Below are 15,677 nucleotides of genomic sequence, written 5' to 3'. Positions count from 1 at the left end.
ATTACAAAGTGGCACATGTCATTATGATATATTATGTTTAAAAAAATTTTTTTAAATTGTAGGGGATTTTTTTTATTTGTTGGCTGAAGCTTACTGGCCAAATTCTGCTGTGAATTTACAAATATTTCCTGCCTTATCAGCAAGTAAATTTTTGGAATGAAAAATTTCAGTGAACTTTATATACAAATCTCCCCATTTGTAGTCACGAACAAGATTCTATGGACTACTGTATCATGTTTTCTGTAACTTGACTGAATATCAAAGTACAACGTTGTAATTAATGCACAGAGAAGTCTGGTTTGAAAGTAATTCACACTTCTTCCTCTCTAAACTGCAGAAAGTCAGTCTTTCAAACCGCTCCTCTCGCATACTTATTGACGCTGTTTTCTTACCATGAAACTGAACTATGTTGGTCATTTGATGCTCTGGGGGCTGAGACATGTCTTCTATGAAGACAGGCTGGGAATTTTGGTTATTCAGCTTGGAGAAGAGGAGGCTCTGGGGAGACCTTAGAGCCCCTTCCAGTACCTAAAGGAAGCTCACAAGAGAGCTGGAGAGTGACTTTTTACACAGGCAGGTAGTGATAAGACAAACAGGAATGGCTTCAAACTGAAAGAAAGTAGGTTTAGATTAGATATTAGAAAGATACTCTTCGCTATGAGGATGGTGCACAGGTTGCCCAAAGAAGTCGTGGATGCCCCATCCCTGGGAGTGTTAAAGGCCAGGTTGGATGGGGCTTTGAGCAACCTGGTCTACTGGGAGGTGTCCCTGCCCATGACGGGCGGGTTGGAGTTAGATGATCTTTAAGGTCCCTTCCAACCCAAACTGCTCTATCATTGTATGAATTTGCAATAATTCCTTTTTAGAGGTTAATCCTCTTAAAAGCAGAGTTGTTCTGTGCCATATCTTTTTTTCTGTCCTGAAATCTGAAAAGGCCTAGAGTGTCACCTCTCAATATGCTTCATATTACATGTATATTTTGATCATTTTTACTTATGACATCTTAGGTGTCCAAGCTACAAAAGATTATTGTCAATATTCAAATCAAAAAGTCATTCAGAAAGAGGAATTCGCACAGGGTGTAAGTCTGGTATGAAATCACGATCAACTATGTGTGAATCACTCTTTCAGAAGACAATTGCAGGTACTTAGTGATCTAACCACACACTTCAGGGAAATTTATATGCCAGTGATGTACTCTCCAGAATTTAATAATGCATATGCATCATTAATGTGCTACTTAGCAAACCTAGGGAATATCATTTATCAGTCAGGCAGAATTTCTCTTAATTTTTATCCTGTTGCTTTGCACTACAATTCAAAGTGAATAATCATCTAACTTCAGCTTAATAAAAATACATTAAAGAAACTCTTGTTTTTCAGACAGAATTTTGGGGGTGAGTTAAACAGTACAAGTATTAACTGGCCTAACTTTCACCAAGAGCAACAAGGCTAAGGAAAGTGAGGACAAGAAGTTAAGGGTGTCAAAACATGTAAGCAGGGAAAAAAGACAATTTCAGCATGGCAAAGGTGAAAAACATTTAGAAGAACCCGCTACTGACTGTACTCACTGGCAGGATTTGAAACTACTACCGACTGCAAAAGGGATGCCCCCACCACAAACTTCTTTACAATACTATCTAAACATGAAATTTTCCTAAAACGTGATTTTATATTACAGCTTTGTTCACTTTTGCAAATGACCCCAAAGGCTACAAAATATGCAATATTATTGGATTTTTTTTTAGTTTTTATTTTTTTAACAAAAGCTCTGGAATAGGGGAAATAATGAGCAATCAGGCTAACCAGATCCTGTAGTCTCAATGTGTTATATAGGGGTATAAGAAACTGCAATTTATAAAATCATGTAAGGGACCTCAAAAATTTTACTATTCTTTGATCTTTAAATGCCTTTAGAAGTCCAGCTCTTGGACACAGAAAAAAAAAATCCTGAAAATCCTATCAGGTCAAGATTCAGCAGGTAACTATGTTAAAATTTATTTGCTCTTTGTGTTGTAACAATTAACATTGCTTTAACCTGTCACAGTTGCATTCAAAGACAGCATCACAGTGGTGATGCTAAACCTTTAGCACCTGGAGTTAGGAATTCTTTTTCTAGCTGGATTATTTCAGTTTATATTATATGGAGGTATCCAGTGTCCTAACTTGCAGAACATCATGTTATTGGAAGACAAGATGTCAATAGAAAAATTGCTGTCATGAAACTAATACAAAGCATGTTATGAACTCTTGCAATTATTCCTTTTTTCTTCAGAGCTTTGGTCATTTCAGCACTCATTCATAGTTAGGTAAGCACAATATTGCTGGAGAGTAGTTGAAAAATGTATGTAACCTGTTAGCTGAGGCAAAGTGACCCACAACCATCTGACAGAGAATAAACCCTTTTGGGTGGGGTAATGTGTACCTACTTTTCTTTTTTGATTGTGTTTCTTATTGAGACAGCTCTGATTTTGTATTAATTAACTTGGTCCTTTGTAGTGATAGAGGAGGCCTAAGCATTCAGTACACATTTCTTTCTACAGATCATTTTCTACCCAAGCAAGTGAGAGTTCACGTGGCTGACAGATGTTCACGGAGGAGCGAGATAAGTGCAGTGTACCTAAATATCGATTTGGGATGTGATGATGTGGCTCCCTCTACTGCATTATCCTGGATGGTGTTGCTGGTCCCTATCAGGGTTCCCTGGCTTGGCTATGAGAAAAAAGAAGCAGCACTTTTAAATGAAAACAAACTAACCCACCCCAAAGATTACACTAATAAATTTAACTCACTAAGAAATAGCTTTATGATTCTTTGAAGTAAGTCACAAAGATATACCTCATTTTGACACTCCTTCAGGTGTAGCTGGAGCCTTGTAGCTCCTTTAAGGCAGGGAAGTGCCCTAAGGAGATGGGCTGTTCCTCCAGAAGGCCTCCATGTCTCTTAAGGTCCCTTTCCTCCTGCTCCTATTGATAACTCCATCATCAACTACTTTTCTTTTTCTCTCCTGTTCCCTGATTCTTGTTATCTCCTTTTATGTGGTTTTTTTTCTGTCCACTTATTGTTTTGTTTTTATTTTCCCTTCTTGATTTTTTTGTCTTACCACTTCTATATAAGGCAAAATGCTTGGAAAGGAGTTGTTGTTTCTTCTGACAGTAGCATTGATCATTGTCACAAAATCCTTAAAGTAGAAAAAAATTCACTGGCAGCCCAAAAAGAAACTGGTTCAGTATCCTGGATGCTACAGTTATTACAGTGCATCAACACCATCCACACAACCACAAGAGGAAGGATGTTGGGGACCATGGGGCAGATATGTGTTTCTACATGTGCCCCAACTCAGTGTGGTGTGACATAAGTGTGACCTGTCATCCCTGTCCTACACAAAGCTGGGCTGCTCTCAATTAATCAAGTAGAAACAAGTGACTGCAGTTAGAACTGATGTGGAAAATGGCTGAATGGCAGTTTGCACTTATTCTAAGCAGACCTGTTTGAAATGAAGATGTAAATTTAGGTCTGCTTTGCAGGCACCTGGAATGACTGTGGTGCTTGTGCAGGAGGTCACTACTTGGTCTCTCTGCAGAAGAGTAACAGTGTCTAGAGTGTTATTCCTTTGATCTTTGCAATATCAGTGAACATCTGTGATTTCAGCTCATCTCTGACCTTGCAGTGGAATTAATTGGCAGTGGAGTTTCCACAGGATCACCTCCGTCTGACGCTGATGTGGAAGGTAATGACCGTCCAGCTGGCAGATGACTGTGAGTACTGAGCTCTTGTGCCATTTCCAACCACTCCAGGTAGGCCCGTGAAGGGAAGTACAGCTAACCCCCTACACTGTCCCTGCCTACTAACAGGTACTTTCCATGTCTCAGTGGACAGTCAGTAAAAACAGACTCCCCTTCATACACTACTGGAAAGATGATCTCTTTGGGAAAGAGAACTATTTGAATTTTCCACCATGTGTCGAAGTGCATGTGCATACCCATGCCCATGGGCACGCACACCAGATGCACTCCAGTGAGGCTGCAGAGCTGCCCTGTTGTGAACTGTCAGCTGCACAGTTACAAGGCTCAGAGTTGTTTTTTTTCCATGAAATTTACAACACATGATACCTTTTGTGAAATCCCAGTTTCCAAATCTTCAGGACGACATGGGAATTTATTTCAAAGGAAGGCAGGTTCTTAGCTTTCATTCTTCCAGAGAAATATTTGAAAATTAGACCACTTGGAGCCTTGGATTAAGAAATCACAAGGCAAATTTAAAAGTTCATTACATTTTAAAAGCTTGTTATTTTTTAATGCCCAAAGTTGGCAATATAGCATAAGTCTGTGTAAGCTCACAGATTTTACTTAAATTAGATGCTAACAGAGTTCAGCAATCCTCACAAAAAAAATATGGGGCCATCTGTTACCAAAGAGTTTCTTCTAAAATTATGAATCCCCATTGTGGCTGCTGCCCAGCTGTAATTGGCTGAGAGGTAAGTAAGCCACCACCTGAGGGGAGAGAAAAAGACAGTGAACAAAAATTTTACCCAGAAAATTAACAAATTATACTACAGCTGTTTAGTAATTTTTCCAATACAAAAGTGCTTCAAACTAATTAAGTGCATTTTCCATTCAGAGAAAAACACGTGTTAAAAAGTGCACCAATTCAATGAGCTCGTTTAACTATGAAGCAGAATTTTCTTTAAGAGACCCTGTGTTAAGATTTAAGGAAGAATGTAGGAGGAGATAGCAGATGCTCCAAGACAAGTGAAAAATTTTTAGGTGTACTTCTATTAATAAAAAAACTGCACTGTATTATTACTATGAACGCAGGATATTCAAGACACGGAGTAATATACAAGTCAAGAAGTGATGTGGGAGTCTTCCGGCTGAAGTTGCCTTCCTGAAACTACAAAGAAAAGAGGATGTGTCAAACAGAAGACCACTAAATGTGAAACAAAAAACCAGTAATGTAAAGGTAGTGTGTCAAAGGAGACCTTGTCTCCTGGTAACCCTGTGGAAAAGTCAAATTTAGTGATAGAAATTATACCTTAAATTATGCATAAGTTAATGTCACCACTAGAAGCTTTAACTTCTGAATTTCAGGGAGCACTGACAGCAGACTTGCCATGCAACTAGCCTAACCTCTGAACCACTCAGTGTTAAACTTATGAAAATGCCAGTGCCTACAGAATGAGCAATATAGATATTTTCTGTCTGGCACAGACACATGAACTCCCATTTCTGATGAAAATCACAGATCACAGGTTATAGAGTCACTTAGGCAAGATACTTATCATTCATGGCTACAGCAGTTCTGTTCCGAAGGATAATTATCCTTCTGCAATTTGGCAAAACCCTCTAAAACTCTGCATTTTTTTCCAGAGATACTCCCTTTGTATGTTTTTGACACCTGTGTTATACATAAAATGAACATAAGTGGTGTCCATCCATTTTTAACACCCACCAATGTTTTAACATAAGGGTTAGTTGCAGCTGGTTCCACAGAGCAATGTAGGAAGCCCAGTGGCTACGTAGGAAGCCCTTGGATAAGGAAGAACACCCCCAGGGTCATCCAGTATTTGAGGAGGAAGAGCATCTATGGTCAGCCTGTGTGTGTTCTGAACCACACAACGGGGCTGACTGAATGTCAGCCTCAAGGTGAGCATGAGAGGACTGGCTGCACATCCTTTCCAAAACTTTTCATAGGAGACTACTTGCTCTGTCCTGGCAAAAAGCCTTACACATGCCTCTTCCAAATTCTCCACGGGAAAACAGAGAAGAAAATACTGCGGTGATCCTAAAAAATGAAGCTTCAAATCACCCTGCTCAGTGCAGACCACCAGGACTGCAATTGTCAGTGCAGGACTGCGGAGTTCCATGGTAATACAATTGTCAGGGGATCATGAGTGAGTTGCTGGTTTTAGCAGGCAGTTCAGGGAAGATGTGAAAAAGGACATCTTTATATAGTAGCCTATTTTAGACATCAATAAATCTTAGAGTTTTTTAAATTAAAATAGAAACTTGCTTGAGAAAGGAAATAATTTTTAGAGCTGACCTGTGGAAAGGATTAGTGTATTTGGCACTCTCTCTAATTTGTGAAGATATACCTTTGTCCTTACTTGAATTGCATTCAGTTTTAAATCCCCTGCCTCTCCAAGGTGTGGATGCCAGCTTCACAAATAGATATAACAATTCTGTCCTGTAGGCAAATTGCCCCTGCATCACTCCTTGCCTCACTGGTTCCCCAGCCTGCTTAATTGCCATATTTTATCGTGAAACAACCTGCCATCCAGATGCACCTCATGCTTTTATTTTCTTTTAACAACTACAACAGGAGATTAGTAAACTGATTGCATGTTATATTGCATGATACAACTTATCAACAAATAAACTGTGTAGCAAAACAACCATACTACAAACTGTTTTCAATAATAACTGTTAGGTACCCACTAGAAGACCAGTACCAGCTGTATTATTTCATGACAATATTTTGCCCAAACATTAAAGGAGTATTGAAAAACAATGAACTAGGCTTTATATCCAAATGTGATGTTATTTGTCTGCAGGGTTTGCTGCTCTTTCTGTTCAGTTATGGTGGTCAAAACTTTGGAAAAACTAGGAGGGGAATGAGGACAGATTGACAACCGCCTACAGATCAACACCTTACAGCATAACATTGTCCTTATGTATGTGAACAGCAGCTTGGTGGAGAATATAATATTAGCACCCTGCATGGCTTTCTTCTCAAAGAGAAAGAAAGGAAAAACAGCACCAAGTGGAGCTTTTGGCAGGGATTAGAGATGCCCGTAGAGAAAACGAAGACTTACAGGAAAAATAAAAGAATAGGAAACCTTTTGTTGCTATCATGTGAAGAGAGATATGGTGTACACAGCAAAAAAAAAGGAGATAACCACAGAGAGGGTCCTGAAGTCATGAGGGATGGCAAAAATCATGCGGAGAGGTGACACGTAGAGCCACTGCCATGTACAGGAAGGAGACCAGAATGTTGCAGGGAGTCTTTGCCATCACAGGGATGAGCAGGATGAAAACCCTGATAATTCCATTGAAAGCTCTCAGTCTCCATGCTTCCTCTGGTTTATATTCTACCACACATACCAGGGAGTGATCCCTGCTTTACCTTGAGCCAAGCACAACTTGTTTCAAGGAGAGGTCATTACTGCCCTCTCAGAGATCTTGAGCCCTGACTCCCTGGAAGCTTCATATTATGTGGCTCCCAAGTCTGGCTGCTGAAATACAAAGTGATAGTGAAAACCAAGATGCATTAAAATAGCAACATTCTAAAACTGAACCATATTACAGTGTGAACTACTAGGTTAGAACCAGCTCCCTAGTGCAGCTCCAAGCACATAGGCAGTGAATTTAATGAAAATAAACTCTTACTAAGCATTTGAATTCATATTGTGAGTCCTTCTGCCTTTTGTGGTGCTTTACATGCACTAACCTGGCCATTATGAGGAAAATTAATTTCTAGACTCACTTCAGTCAATAAACTCAACTATCACAAACTCAGTGTATGCATGTTTAAAAATAAATTAATATAAATACAAAGCTGCTAACAAAACAGAAACTTCAGGAAAGAGATCTTTAGGAGGAGCTGCGTGAAAAAGTCTACAAAAAGGAGCTCCGAGTAGTAGTTCCAATAAACGATTAAATTCCAGTAAGATGACTGGTTATCATCTCCTTGTAAAAGCAAAGTCATTCAGCAAATGTTCATAGTTAAATTCTCCCTCTTGCTAGGAAAATCAGTAATGAGCTGAGGTCTGAGTCAGGGGATGGATCCGGTGTGGACAGGGCTCGGTGGGCACAATACTCATCCAGTGTGAAACTCACAGCTCTGCGTGGGCAGACCCCTCAGCCCATGTCACTTGTCCCAGTCTGCACCCTCATCAGAGAAACAACTTTTGGAAGTCATTTCCCAGATTTAGTGCCAATGTCGCTTGGCAATAGATTAGCTCTGCATAAGGAACAAAGTTATAGATTTAAGACAGAAATCAAGAAGCCTCTTATTTTTTTTCTGCCGCATTTTAATTAGTAGGAACCAATTTTCCTTTGGCTCTCTGAGCACTATCTGGCAGGGATGCAGAATTGAAACATTTAATGGTACTGTACTCGTTCTTCATCACCAGGCTGCTTTCCTGTTGCCTCTCTCACCCATCATCACTGCTGACAGGGGATATCTCTGAAGCAAGAGGACATCAGTAATGCAAAATACAAATAATTTCTTTTTGCAACACCAATTTGCAACATTAATGCAGTGCTGGGGAAAAACCTGTATTTGCTTAACTCTATCCATCCTGCTCAAAATTATGTTCCCTGCCCTAATGGCTGCAATTATCTCATAGCACTTAATTAACAGATCATTGTCATGATCTGTCTTTGCAAAACTTTAAATGAAAACTTTGTTTTCCACAACAGATTGTCTGATTTAAACAGGGATTGATTCAGGGAAATTCAATGCCATGTGCTATGTAGGTCAGACTGTTTGATTACAGTTGTTTTTTTCTGGATGTGTGAGTTATTTTTTCTTTGCAAATTGAAATTATTAACCTGTATCATTGAAAAACCTGCAAGTGTTCATATTATTAATAGAAGCACAATAGAACAGACGGCAGGAAACAGGAAAACTGTGGGTGGCTACTACACTTTCATATAGCAATAGCATCTTGAACCCAACAAAATCAGCAGATGAATGTTCCTGCTCTGTGGGAGCAGGATGGAACCATGGAGAAGAGTTTGATCATCTTCAGCCCTGGCCCATTTTAATTTTGTTTCCTGTTATTTTTTTTTCCTTCTGTTTTTTTAGGACATTCTATTATTATGCACGGATCTATACCATATCACATGAAAAACATATGAATTGGAGATGCAGTCTGTCTGCAGTTTTGGTTGTGAATTAATTTCACAGGTTATGTTTAGACTCTTCTTCATTTTTGAACTCTTGTTTCTGGTAGTTCTGCCACATGCCATTCCAGCAGCTCTCATCTCACTTCAGGTCTGCATCTAAAAGAAGGCAAAATGTAAACAAAACATCCTAAAATGTTATTTATTCAGAAATCTTACATTTTCATCTCTTCTTTTTGCTGCTTTATCATGTTAGAAAAAAGAGTAAAAAGGTTTTAGTCATAGACTGTGTCATTAAAGGTACCCTAAATAAACATGCATTTCTTGCTTTATTTCTTGCTGCTGTACAAGCTCTTCTAAAGCTAGTACAAGGAAGCTGCATGTCTGCAGACACACAAAAAAAGCAAGCAAAGAGGAAAATAATTATCTTCTGTTACTAAAATAAAGGTGGTTTCTCAACCCAATTACAGAACAATCAGTTACTGCATAAGCAGTCTCTTATTTATTTCATACCCATGCTTAGCTCTTTAAATATGCTAGATGTTGAGAAGGAAACTAAGAAGTGGTAAACTTAGCACTGGGGGAAAATTGCCCTTTAAACACACTTTTTAAGCATCCTTTCCTGTTTTCTGGGCCTGCACAAAATGAGTGTATTAGGATACCTGACTCTTACCAGCCCACCAGATCAATTGCATTTAGGTCAGAATGACCTCAGCACTCATAAACATTTTGTCATGGTCATATTCTTCTTAAAACTTAACCTTTTGACCTGTTACCTTATTTACAGCATTCATCTCATGCTTAACTTCTCCTTTGGGGCAATTTCTGAGAAAGGTCAATGTTGTCTTCAGTGCTGTCTATATCATATAACATGACAAAAATGTTTCTGTAAAACGTTCCACCTCACAATCTAAGATTGGCCTGTCAGCCTTTGTCACCAGGGTGAGGCCCATAAAGAATTTAGCACCGCTTTAGTGTTGCCTCTGTTCATCTCATGTCTATGGATGAAAAAGCAGTGGCTGCTTTCTATTAGTCAGTCTCAGAGAAAGGACACACATTAATCAAATGAAGCAGTGTACTACTCTTTCCACTTCCCTTAAGCTATTTGCATGCCAGTTATTTAACTTGGTTTTGATAGCTGATACTGAGTATCTGCAAGAGCCCTGTAAAAACAGTTAAATCTCACAAACTTCCTTCACAGTCATATCTTGTGCCAAAAATCAAAATAAACTATACTAAAAATTTTTTAGAAATTGTGTTCATAATAAAGGAAGAAAGCGAAAATTGTTGCATTTGTTACAGTGGGACAGCTGCAGAATATTGGAATGATAAAATCTTATCAGTTTTTTTCAAAATGAAAAAATCCTAACTATAATAATAGCTAGGGCTGTGGGGTTTTTCTGTCAATTTAAGAACTTTCTGTTAGCTCTGGAAGACAAATTTGTCACTTTGCTCAGCAGACACATAAAGAAGGGTAGTGCACATATCTTGTGCTTCAAATCCACACCAAAGTGAAGTTTCCTAGACTGCTGTTGACATTAACTATCATAGATAGAGGTCTTTTGCTAGTTGCTTACCGAATTTTGTGTGAAGAGCTTTCAAAAGTTTGATATCAACAATTTTTTTGGCCTGGGCATCCAGCCCCTGCCTGAGCCGTGCTCACTGTAGCTGTGCCTGCCTGTAGCCCTGCCTCCTGCATGGACCCTGGATCTGATCCAGCCTCTCACCTGGCCTGGAGCAGTTGTGGTTATCAGCACCCTGCTCTGCCTTTAACAACTGTCCACCACCCCTATCTGTCTCAGCTGTAGAGAGGCACTGCATAATCTGGGAAAAGCAAGGTTTCAGTTTCGCAAATTTTGAGATATCTTGAAAAAAGCCAAATCCTTGCCATTTCCAGGGCTCCTAGAATTGAAAATGTTCAGAACCACTTAGGGAGCTAAAAAGCACAGTTGAAGGCTGTGTGGGAGTATTTGCGTATGCACTGGCGGGGGAGAGGGAGGAAAAGAATTACGATAAATACAGCACTTTTCGGTGTTCAGCTGAGTTTGGTGTAAAGTCTACACTGCAGGAACTTAACAATTCCCTATGGTTTTCTCTGCAAAATAAGGTCTTCAAAAAAAGAGGGGAGGACAGAGTTGTTTATAGTATTGTCATTAATAACACCTTTTATATCCTTTCAAAGACTTTAGTTTCTTAATCATTCTATAACCTATCCTATTGAGACTGGTTGAAAAACAAGTAGAATTTCTTTACTGGATAACAAAATGAAGACTGTGTCCTAAAAGGTCCCTCAGCATGAGTTTGTGTGAATGGCTCTACAGGCACATGTGTGGATGAAGAAATAGGCACCAGGAACAAGGAGGCTGAAGAATGCCCCTGGGACAAAGGCAGATGAGCATAGGGCTCCTAGGCAAGACTTTTCTTGGGGAATAGGCACCAGGGAGTGTTTGAGAGGGAGGAAAACTTCACCTACCACAGGGAGCCAGCTGCACAAGAAATAGTTTCTTGTTGAAAGGAGTGCTTTAGGAATGGTACTCCCCAATTTAGTGTTTCCACTGGAACTCCAAACCACACGCAGCTTGCTCACTCGCTCCCCCCCTTTCCCCTGCCCCTCCCCAATGCAGCAGATTGGAGAGGAGAATTGGAGGCAAAAAAGGCAGAGATCATGGGCTGAGAGAAGAACAATTTACTGGAAGGAGCAATGAGATAAGAAAAGGAACAGGAACAGCAACAATACTAATGCCAGATGGTGGAAGAAAAGAAAGGATCCACAGGGGAAAAAGCCCCAATAATAGACAATATCAGAGCCCTCCATCCACCACATTTTATTGACTGGAAGGAACCACTTCTGGATGGAAGTAAACCCTTTTCCCCTGCCTCCAACAAGGATGGGAGGTGGTAGAGAATAACCTCCATGTCCTAGTCCCCTCACAGCTTCTGCAGACAATTAATCTTGTCCTGGCCAGAACCAGGACATCCAGTTTTTCTTGGTTCCATTGGTTTAAATAAGGACGGGAGTGGAGGGAGAGACATGTGTCACGACCCATGGGTAGGGTCGTGAGGTTCGTTTCAAATTCTCATCAGGCTGAGCAAAGACACCAGACCATGGAGAAGAGAGAGAGAGAAAACAGAGAATGTCACCAGTGCGTAGATCCTGCATTAGTCCTTCCATGGGGGTGGTCCAGAGCTGGGGCAAACCATGAGAGGGAAAGAGCAAGAGAGTAAAAACAGAGGGCAAGGGGGCCCCATCTGCGGCCTTTTCGAGTTAACCTGGTGCAGCCTCTCCCATCAGCTAGATTTCTCATGCCCTTTAGTTCTCGCATGCACAGCCAGCCCTTGGAGCCCTCCTGCAGCAGGAGATGCTGGGGAAGAGACATCTGTAAAGTAGCTGTGCAGACACCTGGGAGATGCCAGGCTGGCCAATTTGGAGCCCACAAAGTGCCCCTGGGGCAAAGGCAGTGGGTGCAGGCAAGGCTGCAGTTGGCCAAGCCTTGGCAGCAGGTGGAGGGAGATAATCCTTGCCCTCGTGGGTGCCCAGCTCTGGGCTCCCCAGCTCAAAGCAGACATTGACCACCCTGTACACAAGTCCTGCCCCCATTCCATGCCCCAGGGCCCACTCCAACATCTGTTGGGCTCAGGCTGTTGGTCAGTTGGAGCCAATGTCCAGCAGAAGCAGCAGCAGGGAGCTGTTCTGGCTCACATCAGTGCTGGGACAAGGTCGGTTCTGGCCAAGATGCACCAGAGCCAGCCCTGACAGCCCACATCCCATCCATGCCCTTGGTTGGGCTTCATCCTGCCCCTGAGTCCTTCTCCACAGGGCCAGGCTGTGCAGGCACACGTGTCTGCCCACAGGCTGGGGGGCAGCGAGGCCTGAGAGTGGCTCTCCTCTCTTTCTGCAGCTCCCTGGGGCTGAAGGAACTGTGGGTGGGCATACTAGAGGGGTAAGCTGGGGGAATGCTCCAGGAGCAGCCAGACAGGGAAGCAGCTCCTTGGCTGGGGAGAGGTGCCCTGTGGCTGCAGGCAGGTCTCGGGCAGAGGATCTGGCTGCCTTTCCTCTCACCTCTGGCTGTGCTAGGGTACCAGGGATGTGCAGTTAATGGAGGGAACTTGTGCAGGAGGGAGGGAGGGAGGGTGTGTGGAGGATTGGGGAACTCCCAGGAATGTTGCCACGTCCTTGCTGGTAGCGCTGGGAAGCAGGATGTTGTGCAGGGTAGAGAGCCCGGTGGGACAGAGGGTCTCAGCTGTGCCACGCTCAGGCTGCTGGGGCTGGGGGGCAGCTGCCGGTGGCCCTTTGTGCTGCAGGGCTGCTCTGCAGGCATGACCTGCTTCTTGCAGGCTGATCCCAAGCAAGGGCCTGCCATGGCCCTGTCTGGCAATGGTGGAAGACCTGGTCACTCACCAGGTGACTTTTTTAAGGAAAGGCAACCCTGTGCTCGGGCCAAGCTGTGCTCACATGTCCCCTGAATGTCACCATGCAGGTGTGGCACCTGGAGGGAGGACGTCACCTGGATGAGCGAGGACACCCGCTGGGCAGCAGCCACTGGGCACAGCTCTGCAGGGACAGAGAGCCTGTGCTGCTGCCCACAGCTTGGAGAAGGGCAGGGCAAGGTTTGGGACAGGCTGTGCTGGTGACACGCCAGCTCTCAGGAGGCTGCGAGCTGGAGCCACAGTTGCAGAGCTGCCGTCTCCTTGCCTGTCCTGGTGCATCCCTCAGCACAGAGCTGAAAGCAGGGCAGGGCAGGCTGTGGGAGCACTGGCCTGGTGCTCTTCACTGATGGGCTTTTGCTCTCTTTTCCTTTGCAGCAGGAGGGACCAGCAGAAGGAGGAGGAGGTGGCTGCCCTGGTACCTTGCTCTGCAGAGGAACCCTTCTGCTGCTGCCCAGGCACCAGGGCAGGTGGGCTCTCAACTGCTGTTGGAAGGCAGCTCCTTAGACAAGCCCATGCCCTCCTGCCTCTCCTGCAGGAGCTGCTGGTGGTCCTGCACCAGCAAGGACCGACCACTGAGGGCATATTCAGGAGATGTTCCAGGGTGAGAGCCCTTCAGGAGCTGCAGGAGGCCCTGGACCACGGCACAGAGGTCACCATGGGAATCCAGCCTGCACTGCTGCTGGCCGTCCTCCTGAAGGTGAGTGCTTCTGACCTGCAGCTGCAAGAGCTCCTGGCTAGGCTGGAATCTTCAAAGGCTCACCAGGAGCCCTTGGCATTGAAGGACTTCCTCCAAAGCATCCCCTCCAAGCTCCTCATCACAGAGCTCTACAGGGACTGAATGGCAGCGATGCAGATGGCCAGCAGGGAGGAAAAGATCTGTCAGCTGAAAGGGTAAGCATGGGCAGCAGCTTGCCTTCTGAGCAGAGACTGGGAAAAGGCTGGGACTTATCTGAAAGGAGACAGTCTCCTTAAAACACAGTTTTTTCTGGCAGCTTGCTGTTGCTGGGTTAGGGTCAGGTTGTGGGGGAATGGATAGAGAGCCTTCCCTGGCATGGCCTTGGGTGAAATCAGAAGCTGGGAGGCAAACGTGCTTCCTTCCTCAAGTGCAGAGCCTCGAGCGCTGGCTGAGAGCACCTGCAAAGCTGCACAACAGAGCCACTGGCTGCCCCTGCCCCGTGCCAGCTTTGGGTGGCTCTGGGCAGCACGTGCTTGAGGAGCGTTGCCTTGCTGTTCCCTCAGGGTGGCCAAGAAGTTGCTGGCAGCAAATCTCCTCCTCCTCCTCAAGCAGCTGCTGTCCCTGCTCCAGCATATTAGGCAGCACATCTCCACCAGCAGAATGACCTCCAGCAGCCTGGCCGTCTGCCTGGGGCCAAACTTGCTGAGCCCACCCCAGGAGGAGCTGCTCCTGCCGGAGGCTGCGCTGGCTCTGAGCGCGCTGGTGATGTTGTCTGGAGCAGCTGCTGCAGCTCCCCAGCCCGTGCCAGCTGGGCTGCCCAGAGGGCCCTGGCAGCCCCCTGTCTCCAACAAATGCTGGTGGGGCAGATGCCTGGAATAGCTGCCCCATGGCCACTGCAGAGGCTCAGGAGGGATGGGAAAAGCTGCTTGACGTGCGTTCAGGCCCCTGGGCTGAGAGCACGGCTGGGACGTGTGCAGGTGAAGGTGCTGGTGGAGTTCATGATGGACAACTTTGATGCCCCCTTTGGGGAGGAGATGGCTGGCCTGGGGGAGTCACCAGCACCCACCGACAGATGCACAGGTATGAGCAGGAACCTTCAGGGGGTTGTCACAGCCTGGCACTTGGGATCCCAGAAATCTCACCATCAAGAGGACAACTGGTGTAAGGCTTGGCTGGGTTTTCCTTTATGTCTTTTGCTTTCTAGACCTGTGTTTGGAGGAGCGAAGTGGCCCCGCAGGTGGAGCAGATGAGGATCATCAGGCAAAGACCTTCCTGGATGCCTCCTCTGCCCTGCCAGGCGTGTCCACAGAAGACGGGGTAGACCCAGTGGTGGAGGCCGAGGGGGCAGAGGTAGGTCAGCTGCACAAACACTGGGACAACATGTCCCACAGAGGCAGAAAGTTTCTGATGAGGCCCAGTAGCTGATGTGCCTCCTCCTGACAGCCCATCCCTTGAACCCTTTCCTACCTTTCTCCCCCTACAATGACACCTCTGAATAAAAAGTGGATGGGTTGTTTCTCCAATACCTTAGGCACATGCTTGATCAAAGTACAAAAGACCTACAAATTCAAGCTAGAGGGGAGTAGCTGTCAACTTGAGAGGGCTTTTGCTCACATCCTACTTCATTCCAGCTTCCTCCAGTCTATTTTGGGGCAGGTGTACTGTGTGAGATGGGGATGATGCAAAACAGCATCTTCTCTGTGGAGCTCAGGTGGCCGTTTGGC

This window comes from Lepidothrix coronata, unplaced genomic scaffold (genome assembly GCF_001604755.1).
Source record: "Lepidothrix coronata isolate B3197 unplaced genomic scaffold, Lepidothrix_coronata-1.0 Scaffold313, whole genome shotgun sequence".
NCBI lineage: Eukaryota > Metazoa > Chordata > Aves > Passeriformes > Pipridae > Lepidothrix > Lepidothrix coronata.
This window is presented reverse-complemented; position numbering follows the sequence as displayed.